At 38.8% G+C, this 24,497-nt stretch overlaps 1 protein-coding gene across 3 annotated transcripts in view; it reads right to left on the reverse strand.

Moving 5' to 3' along the window:
* Positions 1-24,497, reverse strand: part of KCNMB4 (potassium calcium-activated channel subfamily M regulatory beta subunit 4) — a 57,041-nt gene that overhangs the window by 31,658 nt on the left and 886 nt on the right. The window lies entirely within an intron of this gene.

Here is a 24,497-nt window from a genome sequence, read left to right on the forward strand (position 1 = left end):
GGCTTGAGTAAATAACATCCTTTTTCTAGATTTCATTTTTTCCTAATCTGTAAAGTCTCTGAAATAATTTCTAGCTCTACATTTCCGTGATTCTCTTCTTGGAAGTATACCAAGAAAGTTCCCAGCAGAAGGCAGAATTACACACAGGATTGCAGTGTTTTTCCCAGAAGGGATCCTGCCCCTGGGGACATGGCTGGGAAGCCTGAGTCACCCTTCCAGCCAGCAGAAAGGACGGTGTGGCAGGTCCTTTCTTGGGTCCTGGACTTTGCATTAAGAAAATGTTTCATAAGGGGACACTGGCTTTTCTATTGCTTATTTCCAATAATGTGTTGGACATTTCCTTTCCTTCTACTAAAACATTTCTTCTCTATATCATGGTAAATTAGCTTATAAAGGGAGAGTAGTGTCAACTGATTGTGCCCTTTGTAGGAAGGAGAAATTTCTAGATTTGGAGGTAGAAGCTGTGAGGTGTGAAACCCTAAATTCATCAGAGCCCTTTCTGCAGTAGGTATGCTCCACACAAGGGGTATACGAAACATTGTACAGAATAACACCTAACAACCAAATATAATTAAAGCAGATTTTTAAAATTTGCGAGTTAACTCAGTTTGAAACCTTTAATATTTGGGGTGGGGTGGGGGTGGGAGAGTTAAAAGAAAGGACTCTTCCAAATGACAATAACTCTACGATGTGACCAGGAGAATCACACCTACATGTTTCTGAAAAATCGGACAAAAGCTTTCACTGAGTGTGTACTGGGTATGTCCTGCTTTCACATAGGAGAAAAGAAATGTGATTTTTGTGTGTATGTGTGTTTTTTAACCCTCACCAGAGGACATTTTTTCCCATTGCTTTTCAGAGAGTGGAAGGGAGGGAGGGGAACAGAGAGAGAGAGAGAGAGAGAAGCATCAATATGAGAGACACATCGACTGGCTGCCTCCCGAGCACGCTGGGGAGGAACCCAAACCCCAGGTACGTGCCCTTGACGGGAATTGAACCCGAGACCCTTCAGTGCGCTGGCCGACCCTCTAACCACTGAGCAACACCGGCCAGGGCAAAGAAATGTTTTTTGCCTTCAGGAAACTTTGAGCTAGCGGGAATGGATTTTTGGAAGCAAAATACTTTTTCATTGGGGAAAATACACTGAGACCAAAACCCAAGTCGTCTTTTCGCGGGCTGCGTTCTTTCCAAAGAGGATCACAGATTAAATAATGAGCCTGTATAGTACTCTAGCAACTTTTAAAGCTCACATCGCCTTAAAAGGAAAATATTTTAAAAGCTAAACTTTATGTTTTTAGAAATCCTATTGCTCATTCTCATATATCTTGATTCTCTAGTTAGTTTGCCTTTAAAATTTCTGTGGAGCCAGACTCAGATTCTCCCTAGACTCCTTCTCAGTTCTCCTTAAGGGGATCAGTGTAGACTTATACAATTTTAAAATAAGCTATAAATGAAATTTCAAAGCAGTGTTCTAGAAAAAAATTAGAAATTCAGTCATAAGACTCCTTTCCTTCCTAGATTGCTCAAGCCTGCTGGTTTTCCAGATGCAATAAAGCTCCACCATGAATCTCTCTCCTCTGGGGCAGGGCCACAAAGAATGATGTGTGCCACACCATCACCATCACCGCCAGCGTCACTGCCGCCAGCGTCGCTAACATTTATTGACTGTATGTCAAGAATCTCATTAATCCAAGTGAGCAAACATTATAATCATCCTCATTTTACGGATGAGAAAGCTGTGGGGCCAAGGGGATTAAGAAAACTTTCCCTAAGAAACAATAGCAAATGGAAGGGCTGGGATTCTGACCGCAGAGCGCACTAAGCCACCGCCCAACACTGCCTCCCAGGTCTCTGTCTTTAGGGCTTCCCAGTTTCCTCTTTGGAGCTCCCTGATTAGGAGGCAGGGGAGCTGAGCTGACTTCTGCATCCCTCTCTTGGAGAATCGGCGTAATGGTTCTTTGGGCATGAAACTGGTGTAGCCCCCCCGAGGACTGACGGGCTAACGCAATCCCTAGCAGTCCCTTGCTATCCGGGTACATCCTCAGAGAAACGCATTGTGAGTCTTCACTTATTCCCCCCAGGGTTGGTTTTCGGTGCCATAGATGTAATTTCATTTTGATAGGATTTATAGACACAGTGTCTTTGGTCATGTAGAGGACAGTGAGCATTCCCTTAGAGAAACTTCTTCATACAGTTCTGACCTTTTTCATTTTTCATTTGCAAAGGCGGCATTTCCCAGCTTCCAGAATCACTATGGCCCAAATAACCTTCACAGAGTCTGTGTCCTTTGCTGCCTAAACTTGCATGAAGTCACTTTCTTTAAAAAGTCAAGAGAAACCAATGTCATCCCAACACATTTAACTTAAAAAATAAAATAAACATTTTTTAAAGCCAGGAGAAAAGGGAGCATGTGAGAGATTTGTTTAATGCCCACCTTTTAGGGAAAGAAATGACTTTTGCATTCATGAACAAAGTTGATGGGATCGAGGGTGCTATTCTGGGCATATTAATTAATATAAAGGCTCTCAGTGTGTTTATGAAGGGAAGACACTATAATCATTTGCTGTGGAATATGTGATTACATACTTGTTATTGCTTATTTTCCATTATCCTATTTTAAGGTTTATTAAGGTGTATAATAGCATGGCTTTTCAGCCTACCACAATGGATTTGTATTTTAATAGAACTCTTCTCAGGTGGGTTCTTTGTGTGATCGGTGTATTTTGAGTTGCATTTCAATCATGTGGGCAGAGTAGGCAGAACTCACTTTATTCCTTTATTGAGTCATTAAAACAAAAAACAAAAAAAAAACACTGCACAAAACACATGATCCATTTAACTAAACATCAGGGAACAGGTTCTATGTTAGGCATTATCTAAGAAACAGAAATGGGGAAACTGGCTTTTTTCTCCAGTTTCTTTCTTGATTTCACTTGGGTAGGGAGGGTATTGAAAGACATAATATTAGAATAGGATTTAGCTGATTAAATAATTTCCAAAACAGCCCAGGCGGGCGTGGCTCAGCACTTGAGCATCGACCTAGGATCCAGGCGATCAGGGTTCGATTCCCGGTCGGGACATGCCCGGGTTGCGGGCTGCAGCCGATCAATGACTCTCATCATTGATGTTTCTATCTCTCTCTCTCTCATTTCCTCTCTCTGAAATCAATAAAGATATATTAAAAAAAAAAAAAAAAAGGAAAGCTTTAAAAAATAATAATAATTTCCAAAACAAATTTGGTTAGAAAATGAATTCTTAAAACATTATCTACTAGAACATGGGTTTAATTATATTTTAATCCAAAATCCCCCCTGTAAGACATCTCTGTGTCAGCTACGATTTGTATCTTTAATGACTTTTCGGAAATATAAACATATAATCAGAAGAGCACTGTGGAATAAAAAGTGTAACTGAGCCATTTATAAACTCTAAAATATTTCACGTCTCAAGACTTCATTAATTGTGAGCATAAGCACACACACACGCACACGCGCACACACACACACACACACCCCTTATAAATGTAGGGTAATTGAACAAACACTACAAAATTATACGTGAGCTAAAAAATTAAGTTCTAGCCCACCTGGCATGGCTCAGTGGTTGAGCACTGACCCAGGAACCATGAGGTCACCGTTCAGTTCCAGTCAAGGCACATGCCTGGGTTACAAGCTCAATCCCCAGTAGGGGGAGTGCAGGAGGCAGCCAATCGATGATGTTTCTATCTCATCAATGTTTCTCTCTATCCCTCTCCTTCCTCTCTCTCTAAAAAAACCAATAAAAACACATTTTTAAAAAATTAAGTTCTAGGGCAGGTGGTTCCAGAATGTATATCTGTACCTGTAAGTTAAATGAAAATAATCTCATGGAAGAATTTGAAGGTCAAATAAATGGCTTAGAAAATGTGAAAAGCAAGCTAACTATGACCAGGAGAAGCTAAAATGAGTCCTGAGAGCTCTTCTGGGCTGGGCACGAGCTGAGTGGTGCTTAAGCCTAGAAGGATGTTTGTCAAAGTGTGCTCCTCAAACCAGTGAACTGCTCGTAGAAAGATCACCTTCTGAGAGTCCGATTCGGTAGGACTAGGAATCTGTGTTTTAATAGCTCTCCTACTTTAGCATGACATATTTTTAGAAATGATCATTTAAACAACAAACAGCTCTTGATGGCTGAGTACTGGACAGGAAACAAAGATATCACTCACTCCTTACCCCTTCCCTTCCTCCCTTCCCAGAAGCGTGAGTGCAGGAATAGTAACATATTCACAAAGGGCTCTGTGGTCACAAAAGAGGAAGACTTGGCTTTGCAATGTTGAGATTTTTGAGAGAAGACTTCACAGAACAGATGACTTTGGATATGTGTCTTTGTGGAATTTGCTTCTCAGTGAACGACCAGGTTGAGAAGGTGACATTCCAAGAAGAAATGCAATGTGTGAAGACTTTGTATATGGATGTTCCAGAAAGACTGAGTCATGCAATGTGCTGGAGTATGGGGTGCATGGGAGACGGTCGTGGAGAATGCCCCAACTATCTGAACTACTCCTCATGGAAGAATTGTCCTCCCTCCCTTACTGCTTCTCTGAAAAGTTGCTCTCTACCTCCTGTAGAATATTTCACCCACCCACCAATGCTCCTTGAGTTATAATTTATTATTACGTGTTAATAATACATCTGCATTTTGGGGGGAAGTTAGTAATCACTTAAACTTTTGGATCTGAGCAGACTGTTATGGTTGATGATATTATTAAAGCCGAGAAAAGTTTGGAAAGACATTCCACTTTCAAAAGAAGATAGTTCATTCAACTTTAGAGTTAGAAAATAAAAATACACTGTCTTGCCAAATGTAAAGGTCAATTCTAAATAGAAAAAGTCAGACCAAAAGCAGAAGTTTTGCTCTGGAAGAAGCTCAACAGTTATTATTTATAACAAGCATGACAGTACATGTAAAAATTTGCTCAATGGCTTATGATCATAATGTAAAATCCTTGAGGAGATGGCCAGTCCTCTTATAACCATATAGAACACTGAAATAAAAGTTTGTGCTCATGCATGCATTCAGATACGCCTCATTGGTGACAGTATTTGTGTATTGTATTGTGTAGTGTAAGATACACAAATCCAATGTGTGTGCATATGTATACATATTTAATGAAATATTACAACTACCCTTTCTGCATGAAGGAGACCAATAAGCTCTGTCCATGATAGTCCCCTAGAACCAGGATTGATTAGGTGGTGATGATGAAAAACTGATGCTTCCTATTTGTGGCAGAATGTATTTTCCAAATGTGGCTGTACTAATATTTATCCCATTTCACATGCTCTTACCGTGTGATATCAACACTTCTCTATTTAGGGGTATGGGGTTATCTTCCCTTCGCCAGAACCTGGGTGAGCCTGAGATTACAGAGGAAGTAACAATGTGTGACTTCCAAGGCTAAATCAGAAAAGGTGCCATAGTTCGTGCTTGCATCTCTCTCTTGGGAATGCTTGCCCTTGGACTCGGGCCATTATCCTCTGAGAAAGCCCAATCCAGCCTGTGCAGAGACCACATGGAAGGGCCTGTGTGCAGAGGAGCTGAGCCCTCCAGTCAACAGAAAGCATCACCTGCCTAACATGTGAGTAAATGAGCTGTCAGATGACGCTAGGCTTCAGCCTTCGAGTAGTCCCCTGGGACCTCAGACACCATGGAGCAAAGACAAGCTGCTCCATAGTACCCTGGCTGAATTTCTGACCCACACAATTTGTGAGCATCATAAAAAAAGATTTGGTCCAGAGGGATCTTTGACAGTGGCTAATGAATCATAGCACCCCAAGGCCTAAAAAGGTAGACAAGGTAGACAGCTTTCTAAGGTTCTCCTTGATCTACATACCTGGGGGGAAAAAACAAAAAACAACTTGAGGTTTGGTTAAATAAAGTCCAGTGAGTTACTGTGATGTAAGGTAGGGCTCCTCATCCAATTCTCCAGGCCTGAAACTCCGTGAATGAAGGGGAGGCGGGCTATCCTTGAGGGAAGATCCTGTGGTAGCACCACAAGCAGCGCCTACTGGAAATCTTCTAACGTTTCCCAAGACAACATGTAGACATTTACCGGAGTAACTGTGCACTGAGGAAAGGGCAGGCATTTAGAGTGTTACTGAATACTGGCTCTGTGCTAACCCTAATCCCTGGTGACCCTAAGTATGACTGTGCTCAGAATGGAGGTTCATAGGGTCAGGGAAAAGTGGAGAACTGCCCTAAGTTAATGTCACAGTGTGCTAGGGGGTACTCGAAGCCTATGACCAATATTGGCAGATGAAAAAAACTGAGCTCAGTGAACATAACTTTGAACAGAATTTCTGACTGTTTTTCTTGTAAGGAATGATGTTGGAGGACAGACTTGTACTGATTTATGGGCACTGGCTAATAATAAGTTGCAGTTTGATTAAAATGATTAGTGTGTTTCTGTTCTCAGAAACAGAACTCTGATAAATACATAAAACCGAAGTTGTACTTCCCATGCACCCTTTCTCAGGACGCTACTTGAGAACATACTCCACCAAAACAAAGGTATAAGCCAAGAAAGTGGAAGACATGGGGTCAAGGAAACAGGAACCTAGAGGAGAGAGACACAGAAGGCCTAGATGCAGCCAGTTCAGCTGGGGCAGCAGCTGAAGGAGTCCGGAAGGAGTGTCCCAGGAAATTTTTTTTTAAAGAGAAAAAAGTGGAACAAAACTGTTACTTATTATGAGTAACCACAGAAAAAACAGTGTACAAAGGAGTTTTACAGTTCTGTGGGAGAATTTCAGAAAAGCACATAGGAAAATAAAATATGGAAAGGGGATCATTATTAGGTCAAGAAAAATAAAATATTACAGAAATTAACAACACTTCACATACTTAAGATAGGTTAAGCACTCAATATTAATTTAGCCAAAAATTATGATAGCCCCAATTTAAAGGATGAAGGGAGTAAAAATGGGGTGGAATGGGATGTTGTAAGAAAGTTAAATCCTCATATTCCATCAAGGGCTGACAATTGTATCTAAAAGATACAAATCGGGGAGCCTACTGTTCAAAAACACAGAGGTAAATACTAGGGGGAAAAAATGAAAAATAGTTAAAAACATTTGCCTATCAGTGGCAAAAGGCATTGAGACAGAGGAGTCCCAATAGTAGTTCTATTGAAGACTTTCTCCATTTCCTCTATGGTAATTGGTCTATTTTTAAAAAATTCTCTATAGGTTGTTTTAGTTTGGAAGTTTATATTATCCTATAGAATCACCATATCATCCTATGGTTTCAAATTTATTGGCATAGTATTGATCAAAGTAATCACTCGAATTTATTTTCACTTTTCCTGTATTTCCTCATTCTTATTTCTAAGTTTGTGTTTTTGAAGAGCATTTCTCCGGTAACTAAACTTGCTGAGGATTCACATCTGACCTATCTTTCTGAAACAAACAAACAACCCTTCACTCCTCGAAAATGCTCAGCGTATCTCCAGTGGGAATTTTGGAGCTCTGCAATATTTTAATGCCTTAACTTAGTGTTGCTAATTTTCCACCCAGCTGCTCTGCAAAATAAAATAAACATCAGTTAAAAAACACTGAAGGTCAGAGCACATGCCCAGGTTGCAGGCTCGATCTCCAGTAGGGGGTGTGCAGGAGGCAGTGAGGAGACTCATCATAGATGTTTCTCTCTCTCTCTCTCCCTCTCACTTGCTCTCTCTGAAATCAATAAAAACATATTAAAAACAAAACCACTGAAGGTCAAAGTGTTCAACATTAACAGGAAAACGGGTATTCAGTATATTACACAGACATGGGAGATAAAGCTGGTTGAAGCAGAGCTCAGGGGATCGAGGAGGTGATGCCATCTCAAGTCTCAGCAGCCACGTGCAGCCACCACAGCTCTGAGTAAAGTCCTCTGCCGACTGTGCCAGAAGAAAGCTCCAACCCAGCAGGATTCCTTCACCCCTGCATCCCCAGGACCTACAGCAGCGCCTGCCACATGCAGATACTTGGTAAACATCTGTTGAATTAATGATTCTACAGGTACTTTAAAATAATGCACGCTGTAGCAATTTGTACAAGTAGATATTTTCGCACCAGCTCTGAAGATTAAGAAATGGAGAGTTGGAGATACTGAGATATCAGAAATTACGCTGCTGCCTCAATATTACAAATAGAGTTTATGACAAAGTCCCTGACCTCTTTGCTCACCTGTGAAACGTTCCCTACTCGGCGCCTCAGTAACTACAAATGCAAATGCCAAGGTTTATTTGCTCCACAAGTATTTATCAATAATACCTTCTTGGAACGTTATATATTGTCTATAATCCTCAGTCTGTGAAGAAGCTGAGAATCAAGAGGTTAAGTGACTGGCTTACAGGTGCACATGTGGCTTCAGGTAGGCACCACAGCCCTTTCCATGACACCAGGCGGCCTCTAAATGCCCGCTGTGTGCAGCTCCGCCCTGGCCGTTAGCGAACCCGAAGCCAGTCCCTGGAAGGACAGAAGAGGTTTTCCGTTCCCTCAATGCTGTGGTGCCATAAACTGGCTGGGTGAGAGGGGTATACAAGTACAACACACTATGCTTCTCTCAAGGAGGCGGCTTCAACTCCAGCACACTGATCCCCTAAGCTGTATTATTTAGTCTTTTCCCATGTGTTCAAAAGAGCATTTATTTTAAAGTGACATTCCTGGGTTTTCTCTCATTACAAAAGTAAGCCATCTTTACTGGAGAAATAACCTGGAAGCCACTATTGAAAAGAGTATAGAGGCTCCTCAAAAAATTAAGAATAGAGTTACCATATGACCCAGCAACCCCTTTTGGGGATCTACCCAAAAGAGGCAAGGATTTTTTTCTAGAGCCTTCATGAGGAGAATGGCCCCACTGACGTGTTGATTTTAGACTTCTATCCTATGGAACCGTAAAAGTACAAATTTCTGTTACTTTAAGCCACCAGTTATTGATTACTTGATTACAGCAGCCCGAGGAAAGTAATATATGTATTTTTCTGGATTTTGGTATGTATTTCCAATTGTTCCCACCAGCAGTGCATGAAGACTGCCCATGACCTCAAGTCCTTACCAATGTAATAAATGTCACTTGATAGGCAGGAAAATATTTCAATATTGTATTGATTAATATTTCTTTGGGTATTAGTGCGATTACACGTATTTATCACGTGTCTAGTCAGTTTTAATTCTTCATTGAACTGCCTGTTCATGCTTTGCCTAGTCAGGGTTCTCCAGAAAAACAACTCATAAGATATAAACAGACATACAGAGATTTATTGTGAGGAACTGGCTCCCGAAATAATGGGAGCTAAGAAGTCCCATGATCTGCTCTCTGCAAGATGAAGGCCCAGGAGAACTGGCGGTGTGATTCTGTGTGAGTCTGAAGGCCTGAGAACCAGGGGGGCCAATTATGTAAATCCTAGTGCGAGTCCAAAGGCCCAAGAACCAAGAGTGCCAATGTCATTTATGACTCAAGCAGAGAGTGAATCTGCCCTTCCTCTGTCTTTTGGTTCTATTCAGGTTCTCAACACACTGGATGGTGCCCACTCCCATTGGTAAGGGTGGGTCTCCTCTACTTAGTCTACGGATACAAACGCTAATCTCTTCCAGAAACACCCTAACAGACACACCCAGAAATAGTGTTTTACCAGCTCTCTGGGCACCCTTTAGCACAGTCAAGTTGGCACATAACATTAATCATCAAACCTAGAAGAGATGGCTATTTATTACTTTCTTTCATGCTAAGTTTTGAATCATTTCTCTACCATGGTGCAAATATTTTTCCAAATTTATCATTTTTCTTTCAATTTTAATGTTTTAAAAAAATATATATGTTATAGCATGGATCAACACTTCATTCCTTCTTCTAGTCAAATAATATTCCTTGGATGGGTATAGCACATTGATACATCCATTCACAAGTTGGTGGACATTTGAGCTGTTTCTACTTTTTGGTAATTATGAATGATGCTGCTATGAGTAGTAGTATACAGGTTTTTGTGTGGACATGTGTTTTCATTTCTCTTGGGTATATACCTAGGAGCAGAATGTGATTTTTGTCTTTTATTCTATTAAAATGGTGTATTACATTGATTGATTTTAGCATTTGAACCAACATTCCATTCCTGGAATAAATCCCTTTCGATCATGGTGTAAGGAAGAATAAGAAACAAACACTTCCCGACTTATGCTGTTGCCATGATACCAAAAGCAAAGACATTGTTTACAATAATTTCAGTCATATGGAAATTGTTATTTTAATGTGTTCAAATGTATCAATCTTTTCCTGTTATGATTTGTTTTTTTAAGCCTCATTTAAGAAAATATTTCTTAAGCACATCTCATAAAGATATGCTATCTCCTAAAATTTTAGTTGTTTTAAAAATGTATCTTTATTGATTTCACAGAGAGGAAGGGAGGATAGAAACATCAATGATGAGAGAGTCATTGATTGGCTGCCTCCTGCACGCTCCCCACTGAGGATCGAGCCTGAAACCCTGGGCATGTGCCCTGACCGGGAATTGAACCAAGATCTCCTGGATCATAGGGCAATGCTCAACCGCTGAGCACACCAGCCGCACTATAGTTTTTGTTTCACATTTAGGTTTTATTCCATTTGAAATTTACTGTTGTGGGTGCAAAGTAAGTATCAAATTTTATTTCTTTTTTATGTAGAGCTAATTGTTCAAGCATCACTTATTTATAAGTTAATTCTTTCCCTGATGAATTTCCTGTATCTTGTCTGTAAAATTTAATAATTTCTATTTTAATTTCACTGAGGATATAATTATTATTTTACTCCTTTGAAATTTGTTGAGGTTTGCTTTACAGCCCAGAGTATGATCTCTCTCTTTTTTTAAATTTATCTTTATTGTTGAAAGTATTACAGATGTCCCCTTTATTTCCCTCCATTGATCCCCTCCACCCCACATCCACCCCACCCCCAGGTCTTCCCCATACTATTGTCTGTTATCCATAAATTACGCATATAAGCCTATAAGTTCTTTGATTAATCTCTTCCCACCCACTCCCCCACCCCTACCTTCCCTCTGAGATCCCTCAGTCTGTTCCATGCTTCTATGTCTCTGGACCTAGTTTTGTTCATCAGTTTATTTTGTTCATTATATTCCACATACGAGTGACATCATGTGATATTTGTCTTTTTCTGACTGGCTTATTTTGCATAGCATAATATTCTCCAGGTCCATCCATACTGTCCCAAAGGGTAAGAGATCCTTCTTTTTTACAGCTGCATAGTACTCCATGGTGTGAATGTACCACAGTTCTTTTATCCACTCATCTACTGATGGGTACTTGGGCTGTTTCCAGATCTTAGCTATTGTAAATTGCACTGCTATAAATGTAGGGGTGTATAAGTTCTTTCTGATTGGTGTTTCTGGTTTCTTAGGATATATTCCTAGAAGTGGGATCACTGGGTCAAATGGCAGTTCCATTTTAAATTTTTTGAGGAACCTCCATACTGTTTTCCAGAGTGGCTGCACCAGTCTGCATTCCCACCAGCAGTGTACTAGGGCTGCCTTTTCTCCACACTTGTAGTTCATTGATTTGTTGATGGCAGCCATTCTGACAGGTGTTAAGTGACACCTCATTGTGGTTTTAATTTGCATCTCTCTGATGATTAGTAACTTTGAGAATTTTTTCATATGTCTCTGGGCCATGTGTATGTTCTCTTTGGAGAAGTATCTATATGGTCCTTTGCCCATTTAATTAGATTGCCTGTCTTCCTTTTGTTAAGTTGTGTGAGTTCAGTTCCTTACATATTTTGGATATTAACCCATTATAAGAGGTGTTGTTGGCAAATATGTTCTCCCATACAGTGGGTCTCCTTTTCATTTTGTTGATGGTTTCTTTTGCTGTGCAAAAGCTTTTTATTTTGATATAGTCCCATTTGTTTGTTTTCTCCTTTGTTTCTTTTGCCCTAGAAGATGTATTGGCAAACATATTGCTATAGACATGTCTGAGATTTTCTGCCCATGTTTTCCTCTAGGATTTTTATGGTTTCACATCTTACATTTAAGTCTTTTATCCATTCTGAGTCTATTTTTGTGTATAGTGTAAGCTGGTGGTCTAGTTTCATTTTTTTGCACGTACCTGTCCAATTTTCCTAACACCATTTATTAAAGAGGCTGTCTTTATTCTATTGTATGTTCTTGCCTCCTTTGTCAAATATTAATTGAGAGTAATGGCGTGGGCCAATTTCTGGGTTCTCTGTTCTGTTCCACTGATCTATATGTCTGTTCTTGTGCCAGGCTGTTTTGATTAAAGTGGTTTTGTAGTATAACTTGATATCTGGTATTGTGATCTTTCCAACTTTATTCTTCTTTCTCAAGATTGCCATGGCTATTCCAGGTCTTTTTTGGTTCCATATCAATTTTTGTGTTTGTTCTAGATCTGTGAAATATGCTGTTGGTATTTTAATAGGGATTGCATTGAATTTATAGATTGTTTTGGGTAGTAAGGACATTTTAATGATGTTAATTCTTCCAATCCATGAACACAGTATATTCTTCCACTTGTTTTTATCTTCCTCTATCTCTTTTTGCAATGTCCTGCAGTTTTCCAAGTATAGGTCATTTACCTCCTTGGTTACGTTTATTCCTAAGTATCTTAAATTTTTTTTGCAATGGTAAGTGTGATTGTTTTTTTAGTTTCTCTTTCTGAGGGTACATTATTGGTGTATAAAAATGCCATTGATTTCTGGGTGTTAATTTTGTATCCTGCTACCTTGCTGAATTCATTTATTAAATCTAGTAGCTTTTTGGTGGAGTCTTTAGGATTTTCTATGTACAATATCATGTCATCTGCAAATAATGCCAGTTTCACCTCCTCCTTTACAGTCTGGATGCCTTTTATGTTTTCTTCTTGTCTAATCACTGTGGCTAGGACTTCCAGAACTATATTGAATAAGAGTGGTGAAAGTGGACACCCCTATCTTGTTCCTGTTCTTTGGGGAAATGCTTTTAGTTTTTGCCCATTGAGTATGATGTTGGCTGTAGGTCTGTCATATATGGCCTTTATGTTAAGGTATGGTCCCTCTATTCCCACTTTGCTGAGAGTTTTTATCAAAAATGGGTGTTGCGTTTTGTCAAATGCTGTTTCTGCAGCTACTGATATGATCATGTGATTTTTGTTTTGTTTTGATCATGTCTTTCAATTTGTTTATGTGATGTATCATGTTTATTGATTTGCAAATATTGTACCAGCCTTGCATCCCTGGAATAAATCCCACTTGGTGATGGTGTATGATCTTTTTAATATATTGTTGAATTTGATTTGCTAATATTTTGTTTAGGATTTTAGCATCTATGTTCATCAGGGATATTGGCATGTAATTCTCTTTTGTTGTAGTGTCTTTATCTGGTTTTGGAATTAGGCTAATGCTGGCCTCGTAAAAGAGCTTGGAAGTGTTCCTTCCTCTTGGATTTTTTGGAATAGTTTGAGGAGGTTAGGTGTCAGTTCTTCTTTCAATGTTTGATAAAACCTCTGTGAAGCCGTCCAGACCAGGGTTTTGTGTGCTGGGAGTTTTTTGATTACTGCTGGGAGTTTTTTGATTACTGCTTCAACTTCATCAGCAGTTATCGGACTATTCAGGTTTTCTGACTCTTCCTGATTGAGTTTTGGAAGGTTGTATTTTTCTAGGAATTTGTCCACTCATCCTGGTTGTCCAGCTTAGTGGCGTATAGTTAGTTGTTCATAGTATTTTCTTACAATCCTTTGTATTTCTGTGGTGTCACTTGTTATTTCACCTCTTTTGTTTCTGATTTTGTTTATTTGGGTCCTCTCTCTGTGTTTTTTGATGAGTCTGGCTAAAGGTTTATCAGTCTTGTTTATCTTTTCAAAGAACCAGCTCTTGGATTCACTGATCTTTTGTATTGTTTTTTTAGTCCCTATGTCATTTATTTCTGCTCTGATCTTCATTATTTCCTTCCTTCTGTTTACTCTGAACTTTTCTTGTTGTTCTCTTTCTAAGACTTTAAGTTGTAGGGTTAGAAAATCTATTAGAAGGTTTTGTTGTTGTTGTTGTTTCGAGGTAAGCCTGTAGTGCTATGCACTTCCCTCTCAGGATTGCTTTCATTGTGTCCCATAGATTTGGGGTTGTTGTGTGTTCATTTTCATTTGTTTCCAGGAAGTTTTTTATTTCTTCCTTGATCTCTTTGGTAACCCATTCATTGTTTAAAAACATGCTGTTTAGCCTCCATGTATTTGAATGTTTTTGTGTTTTATTGTAGTTGATTTCTAATTTCATGCCATTGTGGTCTGAGAAGATGCTTCATATGATTTCAATCTTCTTAAACTTGTAGGGACTTGTTTTGTGTCCTAGCATGTGGTCTATCTTGAGAATGGCCCATGTGCACTTGAGAAGAATGTATATTCTGCAGCTTTTTGGGTAGAATGTTCTGTAAATGTCAATTAAATCCATCTGATCTAGTGTGTCATTTAGGGTCACTGTTTCCTTGTTGGTTTTTTGTCTGGAAGATCTATCCAGTGAAGTCACCTGTCCAGTGAAGTCAGTGTTCAAGTCCCCTTGTATGACTGTATTGCTGTTGATCTCACCTTTAAAGTCCTCCAGAAGTTTTTTTTTTTATAAATTTAGGTACTACTATATTAAGTGCATATATGTTTATCAGGGTTACATCCTCTTGTTTGATTGATCCCTTTAGCATTATGTATAGAAAATTTTTCCCATTCCTTCACTTTCATTCTGTGTGCCTTTTGTTCTGAGGTGGGTCCCCTGTCGACAGCACATGTTTGGGTCATGTTTACTTATCCACTCAGCCATTTTAATTCTTTATGCCTATATTTCTCTATTTCTACTTCTAATTACAGCAGTCCCTTTAACATTTCCTGCAATGCTGGTTTGGTGGTGATAAACTCCTTTTTTTGTCTGGGAAGCTCTTTATTTCACCATCTATCTTAAATGATGATCTTGCTAGATAGAGTAGTCTTGGTTTCAGATCCTTGTTTTCCATTACCTTGAATACTTCATGCCATTCCCTTCTGGCCTGTAGAGTTTTGATGAGAAGTCACCTGACAGCCTTATGGGAGCTCCTTTGTAGGTAACAGGTTGCTTTTCTCTTGCTGCCTTTAAGAGCCTTTCTTTGTCTTGAATTTTTAGCAATTATGATTTATCTGGGTGTGGACCTCTTTGGATTCTTCTTGCTTGTGCCTCCTGAACTTGTATGGCATTTTCCTTCACCAGGTTAGGGAAGTCTTCTGCCATTATTTCTTCAAACAGGTTCTCTAATCCTCGCTTACTTTCGACCTCCTCTGGTTCTCCTATGATGTGAATATTGTTACATTTCATGTTGTCCCACAGCTCCCTTAGACTGTCCTTCTGTATGGTTTTTTATTGATTTTTTTCTTTTTGGATCTCTGATTGATTTTTTCTACTCTGTCTTCTAATTCGCTGATCTAATCATCAGCTTCCTCTAATCTGCTGTTTATTCCTTCCAATGTATTCTTTATTTCTACTGTTATTCTTCATTTCTGACAAATCATTTTTCATAGTTTCTGTATCTTTTCTCATGCTGTTGAGCATCTTTACAATCAATATTCTGAATTCTGTATCTGATTGATTGCTTATCTCTGTTTCACTTAGCTCTTCATCTCAAGAAAATTCTCATTCTTTCACTTGGGGCTTTTTTGTCTCCCCATTTTGGCTGCCTATTGGGTTTGTTTCTATGTATTAGGTAGGCCTGCTAGGACTCTCAGTCTTTTTGGAGAGTCTCTGGTGCAGGCCAATGTCAGATGCTGTTTGTGACTGGCCTCGAGTCCCCTGTTTGGATCTATCAACCACCTCGGCTTGAGGTCCCCTCTACTAGGGCTGGGTGTGTTTGGACAAGACCAAGGTGCATACCAAAGTCTGCTTTTCCTAGGACTGGGTCCAGCAACAGATCAGGCAAAGACTCAAAGCTCTCTGAGTTCTGCCTCTGCCTGCAGGCTCATTAATCTGGTTCTCTTAATGAGCCTCAGGCTGTAGTAACTTCACAGTGTATGGCAGCTGATTGTTATAGTCTCTTAACAAGCCTCAGGCTGTAGAAACTCCACGGGATAGGGCGAGAGGTTTTCCAGTAGGGTGGGGCAAATGCTTCCCCTCCAGGCAAAAGCTGCTTGGAAGGTAAATATCTGCCTCTGCCATAAGGGGGAATGACTCAGCACAGGAATCCAGAGGGGTGCCCTCTGAGCTCTATCACCAGAGCCTACAACCCTACATTCTCCTCACACAGCTCCAGTCCACTCTGCCCTCCTTCTGCCAGAGCCCAAGGTGAGTGGCTGCACAAGAAATTTTGTGTCTTGGCTCTTTAGGAGGGTGCCTGCATTTCCAGCCATCTCTCCCTGGCAGACAGAAACCCCACCTCTTTTCACAGCCAGATGTAGTTTTCTCAGTGCTGGTGCTCTTGGCTCGGAAGCCCAGCCTGGGGTTTAGGCCCCAGAGTCCTCAGTGGGGAACCCCCCCACCCACAGCTGAGATATGCCTCTGGACCTTCAGCTGCTGCCTGTGGAGGGCCCAGTCAGCCCTCTCATGCTTCCATACTTCTTACCAGTCTCTATGTGGTCTCCACTTTTCGTCTGTAGTTATGAGGGTGCCCTCCAGCTGGTCTTCAGTTGCAGTTGACTATTCAGGATGGTTTTTCTATATTTTAGTTGTAATTCCAGTTTGGTCCTGGGAGAGTGTCAGTGTAGCTTCCAATCAATCTGCCATCATCTTGGAAAAAAACTAATCATTTTTGGTAAATGTTACTTGGGCACTTGAAATAACATGCACCCTGTCGCTACTGGATACACTATTTTATATATGTCAATTGGGTTAGTTGTTAAATGTTATTCAAATCTGTTAGATATGTACTGATACTTCTTTTGTCTGGTTGAGTATCAGTCTCAAACAGAAGTGTGCTAAAATCTCTCATCATGATAAGACTTCTCCTTTGAGTTGCTTTAATTTTTTTGTTTTTATGTATTTTGAGGTTATGTTTTTAGGTACATCCCAATATAAAATTGTTACATTCTGTTGAGTTAACTTTTTAATAATTATGAAATATCCCTTTTTATCTTTAATAACCCATTTTTTACCTCAGACTTTATTGTGTTTCATATAACACAGGTACTCCACCTTTCTTTCATTTTTATGTATTTTTTTGATAACATTTGTATGGTATGTACTTTCCCATCTTTTACTTTCAACCTTTATGTGTCCTTATGTTTTATGTGCAACTCTTGAAAACAACATATATTTGGGTTTGTCTGCGATTTTCCAGTCTTCAATCTCTGTCTTTTAAATGGAATAGTCCATTTACATTTAATATAATTACTTAGAAATTTTGGCTTAAATCTATCTTATCAGTATTTTTTATTTGTTCTACTTGTCCACAATCCTTTTTCTCTTTTTTGGACTGCTTGCTTTATATTATGTCATTTCCCCCATGTATTACCTTGGTAATTATATGCTTTTACTGTTTATATTTGTGAACTCTAAAACAGAACTTCTAAATCAGAAAATGGAGTGGAGTTTCTGATTTAGTGGGTCTAAGATGGGACTTGAGAATGTGCATTTCTAACAAGTTCACAGATGATGCCGATGCTGCTGGTCCAGTGACCACACTTTGAGAACCACTGGCTTGGAAGAAGAAATGGACTAGATATAAGAAGATCAGTGAAAAGATAGTGTAATAATTAAAGCAAACAATAATGGCCTTGACTAAGACAGTGGCAGGGAAAATTTTTAAAACGTATTAATATCAGAGAATGATGGTCTTATTGACACAAACTAAAGATTCCAGAACAGAAGCAGGTTTTGGAGAGATAAAGATGAATTCTATTGCCATTTTTATCCTTGAAATAGAGAAAAATAAGGTGATTATGATCAGAATCAAGGATTTAGCTTTCACTAAGCAGTACTGTTGTCTGGTTTTTCTGTTCTCAAGAACAATTTAAAAATAATGTTGTCCTGATGTAAACAATTATATAAATATATTTATTACAAAAGAGAAATTGGATTAAACTTCTAGGATTTAAGATTTAATTTTCTCTGAGATACAACATCAATATATGCTGCTGTAATATAGTTACATTATAACTAGTAGAGTGGACATCACATAAAGGTTTAAGTTCTATTTGGTCCACTGAATCAGTTAGGCAAATGGTTCAGAAGAATTAGATGAATGGATATGCCTTCACACTTGCATCAATACACAGACCTTCTAGGACTAATGTGCTGTATTCTGCTACTCAACAAAGCAATAACATAAATGAATGTATTTGAATTAGTTTATTTACAATTATGGTCACAAATTAAATAATTTAATAAACACATGGTTTTCAATTTATAACAATAGTTACTTTAAAAGAAAAGAAGAAGAAATCACTACAAATCAAAAGCACAAATTTTTACACATTCATTAGTGTCCTAGGGAATACCTAAATCACAGCATAAGAAATAGTTAGAAACATATGTAATATTAAAAACCATTCTGCTCAGTATTTTACTGAATAATTATGGTAACTGTAATATAAATGTACTATTTATCTAGAAACTCAAGTGAATATGAAATTCTGCTAAACACACAAAAAATTTAAACCCAAGGTAAATAAAACTTAACATCCTCATTCATAAATGAGTGCAAAAAACATTTTAAATAAGCAAAATGTATCAAAAACTTATAAAAAGCTTTATAACACTGAGGCAAGTTTGTGCATTTTCCCCACCTTTAACTAAAATATATTATAACATCACAAATCTCTTTTGTAAAAGTAAAAAGTGTCTGGTTAGTGTTTTAAACACATTAATTTGTGGGGCTCTTACAAATTGAGACCTTCATAGATGACATCCATAAATGGAGGTCAGAAATGGATCATGATAAGTAATCTCAGACAGGAAGATCCCAGTAACCTGCAGACCAGATTGTTTCTTTAAATATCTAATCATATTGGTCACTCAAAATCTTCCTTGGCTTCTCTATTAATTTCCTATTGCTGCTTAAAACAACACAGATTTATTATTTTACGATTCTGGAGGTCAGAATTCAGAAGTGGGTCTCACTGAGCTAAAATCAACAGCAGCTGGACTGCATTCTTTTCTGGGGACTCTAAGGGAAAATGCATTTCCTTGACTTTTCTTGCTTCCTTAGACAAGGATGCCGCCAGCATTCCTTGGCTCATGGTCTCCTCCCCTTCTGTATTCAAAGCTATCAACGGCTGGGTGAGTCTTTCTCAAATTTCACGTCTCTTCTCTAACCCATTTAAGGACGCTTGTGATTATACTGGGCCCACCAGTATAATTTAACGTCAACTGATTAGCAACCTCAACTCTATCTGCAACCTTAATCCCCTCTGCCACATAATGTAAGATATTCAGTTTCTGGGAATTAGGATGTAGATATCTCAGACAGGGGGCAGGGGAGCATTCTTCTTCTTACCATGGCTTCCCAGCGTCCACCAAATCCATCCTGGCTATCAAGGACTTCTACACTATTGACCTTAATTTACTCTCCTGCCTTATCCCCAAAACTCTGTTCTTTGTGCCCTGAGTTCCAGCCACACCAGTCTATCTGCTGAATCCCCAAAATACTCACAGAGCCCCACAGCTTTACTCTTGGCATTTTCTCTTCCTTGATGTTCTTGTCATACCTCCCCATCTTTCCTCCCAAGATAAAAATTCTATTCATTCTCAAAATCATGGCAAATGTTTCACTCTCCATGAAGCTTTATCCCTAACCTTTCCTCTCTAGATGTTCATATGACATTGTTTGTACCTCCCTGTAGAGCTTGACATTTTGCCTTCATAAGTTACTTGTGTTCTTTTCTCCTCTGTTATGTAGTGATTTCAAGAGGGTGGAAACTCACGAATTCATCCTCACGTGTATGTATATTAGGCATATCTAAAACGGAACACTTGCTTTTCAACCATGCTCCTCCAAAACTCTCCTCTAGTTTTCCCATCTAGTAAAACCACCTCCCTTCACCCAGTTGTGCTTATTACGAACCTTGGAGCCATCTTCAACTTCCCTTTCCTTCATTCCTTACATCTAGTCCATTAGTGAACTTTACCAATGCTACCCCCCCAATTTATATCATCATCATCTTCTCCCTGTGCTACTGGACTCCCTGTTGCCAATCTTGCCTCCCTGTTGCACTTCTTACCTTGCACAAGCGAGCATGCCTGCACACACACACATTCTGTTCTCAACTCAGCAGCCAGAGGAACCATTTACATTTTTTAAGAGCCTAAGTCTGATTATATCTCAGTCCTGCTTAATGTTTGTTTACCATCATATTCTGTAAGGCCATAATCTCATCCCACACTGTCTTCCACTTTGTTCACGGTTGTCCTACCTCAGTGTTCCTTTGCCTGGCAGTCACTTGCCTCAGGGCCTTTGTACTTGCTGTTCCCTCAGCCTATGGAACTTGTCCTTTGGAGAGCCACATGATTCATTCCTCTAAGTCCTTTAGAATTCTGCTCATCCCCTCAAGTTATTTGTGTACCTGTGCCAATGTCACTCCATCAGAGCCACTTTCCCTGACTATTCTATGCAAAGCAGCAACCCTTTGTTTCTTCCATTGTTGTCTATAGCCCTACACTGCTTGAATTTTCTTTACACACATATCATTACATGACATTACATTATAAATCTAATTCTTATCTGTCACGCTCCACTAAAACGTAAACTTCATGAGGACAGAGGCTTTATATTGACCTCTGCTCTAGTGTCAGAACCTAGAAGCATGCATAGCACAGAGTAGGCATTTAATAAATATTTGTTAAATGATTAAACTCATCTTTGTATGTCCTCCTGCTTCTTGCCCATTTCTTTGGCCATATAGAATAGATGCCTTAGAACTGAATTTCACATACTTACCAAAAGTTACTTAATATAATCACCAGAGAAAAAACTACAGTAAGTCACTTTGTCGTGGAGAAATAGACAGTAGAGAAGTCATCACAATTCAGCTTAGCCTTTTATCACTTAGTTTTGATAAGAGGGGCTTCCATAGAGCAGAGAGCGTATCACATTGAACATTTACTTCAAGGACTGAGTTCAGAAATGAACCCTATCAGAACACACTGTCTACCCAGGGAGTATATGTGGTGGGGAGTGGGGGACACACTCGTATGGACGTGAAGAATCCCAAGAAGGTGCCTGCAAACTGCAATGCCCTGTAGTTAGGGACATCCAGCTTCAGTGGATGTACTTAAAGCTTGAAGCCCCTTCTAATTCCACCTGTTTTCCTTCTCATCAATGCATTTCTCTCACTTTCACAATACTGATTTCTCAGATAGACTTTTGTCCTTTGTTTCTACATCTTTCATATCAGAGAAAGAAAAAAACTTTAAACAAAAATTAAACATATAGCTTCTAATCACCCATTCTCTCTTGTTCCACATATTAAGAAGCCGGTTTTAAAAATCCACCCTTTCTTTGCCATACCATGTATATACTGATGCCAAAGCAAATGTGTGGAACTGCATAAGTTCACTTCATTTATACTTAAACAATTTAAAATGATCATTTCCACACTACAGTTGATCCTTGAACAACATGGGTTTAGGGGCATCAACACTCCATACAGTCAAAAATCCATCTATAACTTTGACTCCCCCTAAACTTTACTAATAGCCTACTGTTGACTGGAAGTCTTACCAGTAACATAAACAGTTGATTAACACATACTTTGTATGTTATATGTATTATATACTGTATTCTTGCAAGAAAGTGAGCTAGAGAAAATAAAATATTTAAAAAATCATAAGGAAGAAAAAATACATTTACTGTATTTATTGAAAAAAAAAAATCCATGTATAAGTGGACCCATGAATTTCGAACCTGTGTTGTTCACAGCTCAACTGTAATTTTAAATGACTTTTTTCTTGTCTTCAGAATGTCCTTGATTTCCTCCTTTTATCCAACTTTCTATATTTATTCAGTAGCATCAGTAATATCTTTTGACCTAAAACCACAAACATTAATCATGATGAATCCTTTTGGTTCTTGTTTTACTTTTCTTGCAAAATAGTTCAGCACTATTTCTAAGCCAGTGGCTTTGACTCTGTCTACACATTGAAATCACTTCCAGAACTGTTTAAAAAACATTAATGCCCAGGCCCATCCAAGACCGAGTCTGAATCTCTGAGGGCTGGACTCACTGAGAATTTCTTTTTAAAGTTCCCCAGTGATTCTAATGCACAGTTGCAGTTAAGAATCAAAGTCCTTAGCACACACAAGTCACAAAGAAATAATGCAGCGATGGAACAGGAGCAAGTGGAAGCTGATCCCAAATTTAGATTTTATGAGAATTAATTCACAGAGCAGATCATTGCCCTGTGTATAACTAGCTGCCTTGAATACTATATTACATGACTGGATACAGCAATAACTTTAGATAATAAGAATATGATTCGAAACATAAATCAGTGAAGAGGACTTGAAAATATTTTAAAGAAATTATTAGTCAAAAGTCAAATTTATTCACACTTTCTTCTTTAGTAGTCTATGGGCTTAAGAAGTTATATATTTGCAATATATTCCCCTTTCCCTGCCTTTTACTGTGATTAAGATGGCAAACTCAAAAGAGGGGGGACAGTCCCTGTCCCCTGTTTTCTAAGAAGCAATGTCCTACATGGCTTCCTGTGGCGGTGGGTCATGAAGAAGAGAAGGTCGGGGGGTTCGGATCCATGGCGCTGTAGGGAGCCCCGACATTCCCGATGAAGGGACTGTGTGGGGCACAGGCCCTCGGGAAAGTGGTAAGACGAGGCAGAACAAGGACGTGGGCAGCCCAAACGCAAGGGAATGAGCAATGGCTCGTGCCTAACAGCAAGGGCACTGTGGAAACATTCTGCTTATTTACTGGACTCTGGCACAACATTTCAGTGACGTTGAATTTTTCCATCACTAACTGCTTACGAGAATTTCCAAATTGAGCATTTAATTGCCCCAAAGTAGAAAGGTGACTATAAAAGAACAAACTTACATTCTATAAATGCTACAGAGCAATCACAATTTGGATAGAGAGATATATACTGCTTTGGCTGAGGAAACCTTGACTAAATTAACTGGGATGTTGTTCATTATTTTCTGTAACAGAAATAGATCGTTCTCCAGTTCTGTCATTTCTTGAATAACTTTACTTTATGCCGTGTTATTTTGTTCAGATATTTCTTCAAAACAATGGTTGCTAGGATCTGAACTAGCACTGGAAGAAAACAAATTATTTGTAACAAAAAGAGATAGAGAAAATTGTAGTATTACATAAAGCATGATGACTACTTCCGAATGATTTAAAAACCTAGGTCCTAATTATCCCAATTTACTTTTTCTGCCAGATCCTTCAAAACTGCATGGAAATTGGGAAGCAGTCTCTTTGAAGTAAATTCTAACTTTTCAATGTCTTGATTAGATATTAGCCATTTATTCATATATGTGCATGTAATTTATTAGTGACTAAACCACTATCTTAAACTAATCAGCAATGTTTCACCAATTTTAACGCCTCCTAAATGATACACTACCATATAATTTCTAAATGACTATTACTGCTTGGCACCTTTCTTTTATTTTAACAGTTAAATGTTTTTTAAAAGGGTGATGTTTCTAAAACCCTATTTCTTTTGAAACTCCTGAGCATTAAGCAGATTAACTGACATTTGTCTTTGAAAAATTATTGTTTCCTCAAGACTCTGAACATTATACTCTAAATTCTGTACGTCTACACTCACTGTCTATTCATTTTTACGGTAAATGAATATACATTTGTCAGCAGGAGCATCTTTTTTAAGAAGGGTCATCTTTTTTTTTTTAATAAGGAACTCCTTTTTAAAAATTTCCCAAATTCAAGAATTTACTGTTGAGAACACAAGACCAAATTTTGCTATAGAGGAATGGTAAGCTTATGTTAAATACTTTAAAGACACTAATATAGTCTTTTTTCTTTTGGATTGATATATTTATATTGTATCACATTTAACAAAGTTTTCCCGTGTACACAAGATGTATTCCCTCCTGGACTGTTTTCCTCCTTGATGTGCTAGCACAGCCCCCACAGAGGGAAAGTGTCAGTGGCGTTAAGGAAGACACACACCTTCACTTTGACAGTCAAGCAGCAAGAATAGTAAAAAAGACCAAGGGAAGAAAAAAGAAAATCCTTCTTGCAGAAGCAGGTGTACTACAAAGCTCAATTAGCTCACCGACTGAGGACACTGCTTTTTATAAGTTTTTTCCTCCACTGGGAACAGTTTTCTACGTCTTCCATTCTCTGTTCTCCATCCCTTGAGTCCTAACCAGGTTTTTTTTTCTTTTTTTGCTTGTGAGAACAAAAGAAGCTGCCAGGAAAGGAATATTGGGTGCATTTCACCCAGGGTTTTCTATTTTCAGTAAATTTTACTGTTCTCCAAATGGCTTCCAGTTGTCCCCAGACACGCAGAGTCTCTAGGCTTCCTCGAGACCTTTCTGGGAATCTATTTCATGAAAACTTTTGAGTCCTCTG

Source organism: Miniopterus natalensis, chromosome 2 (genome assembly GCF_054644295.1).
Source record: "Miniopterus natalensis isolate mMinNat1 chromosome 2, mMinNat1.hap1, whole genome shotgun sequence".
NCBI classification, from domain to species: domain Eukaryota; kingdom Metazoa; phylum Chordata; class Mammalia; order Chiroptera; family Miniopteridae; genus Miniopterus; species Miniopterus natalensis.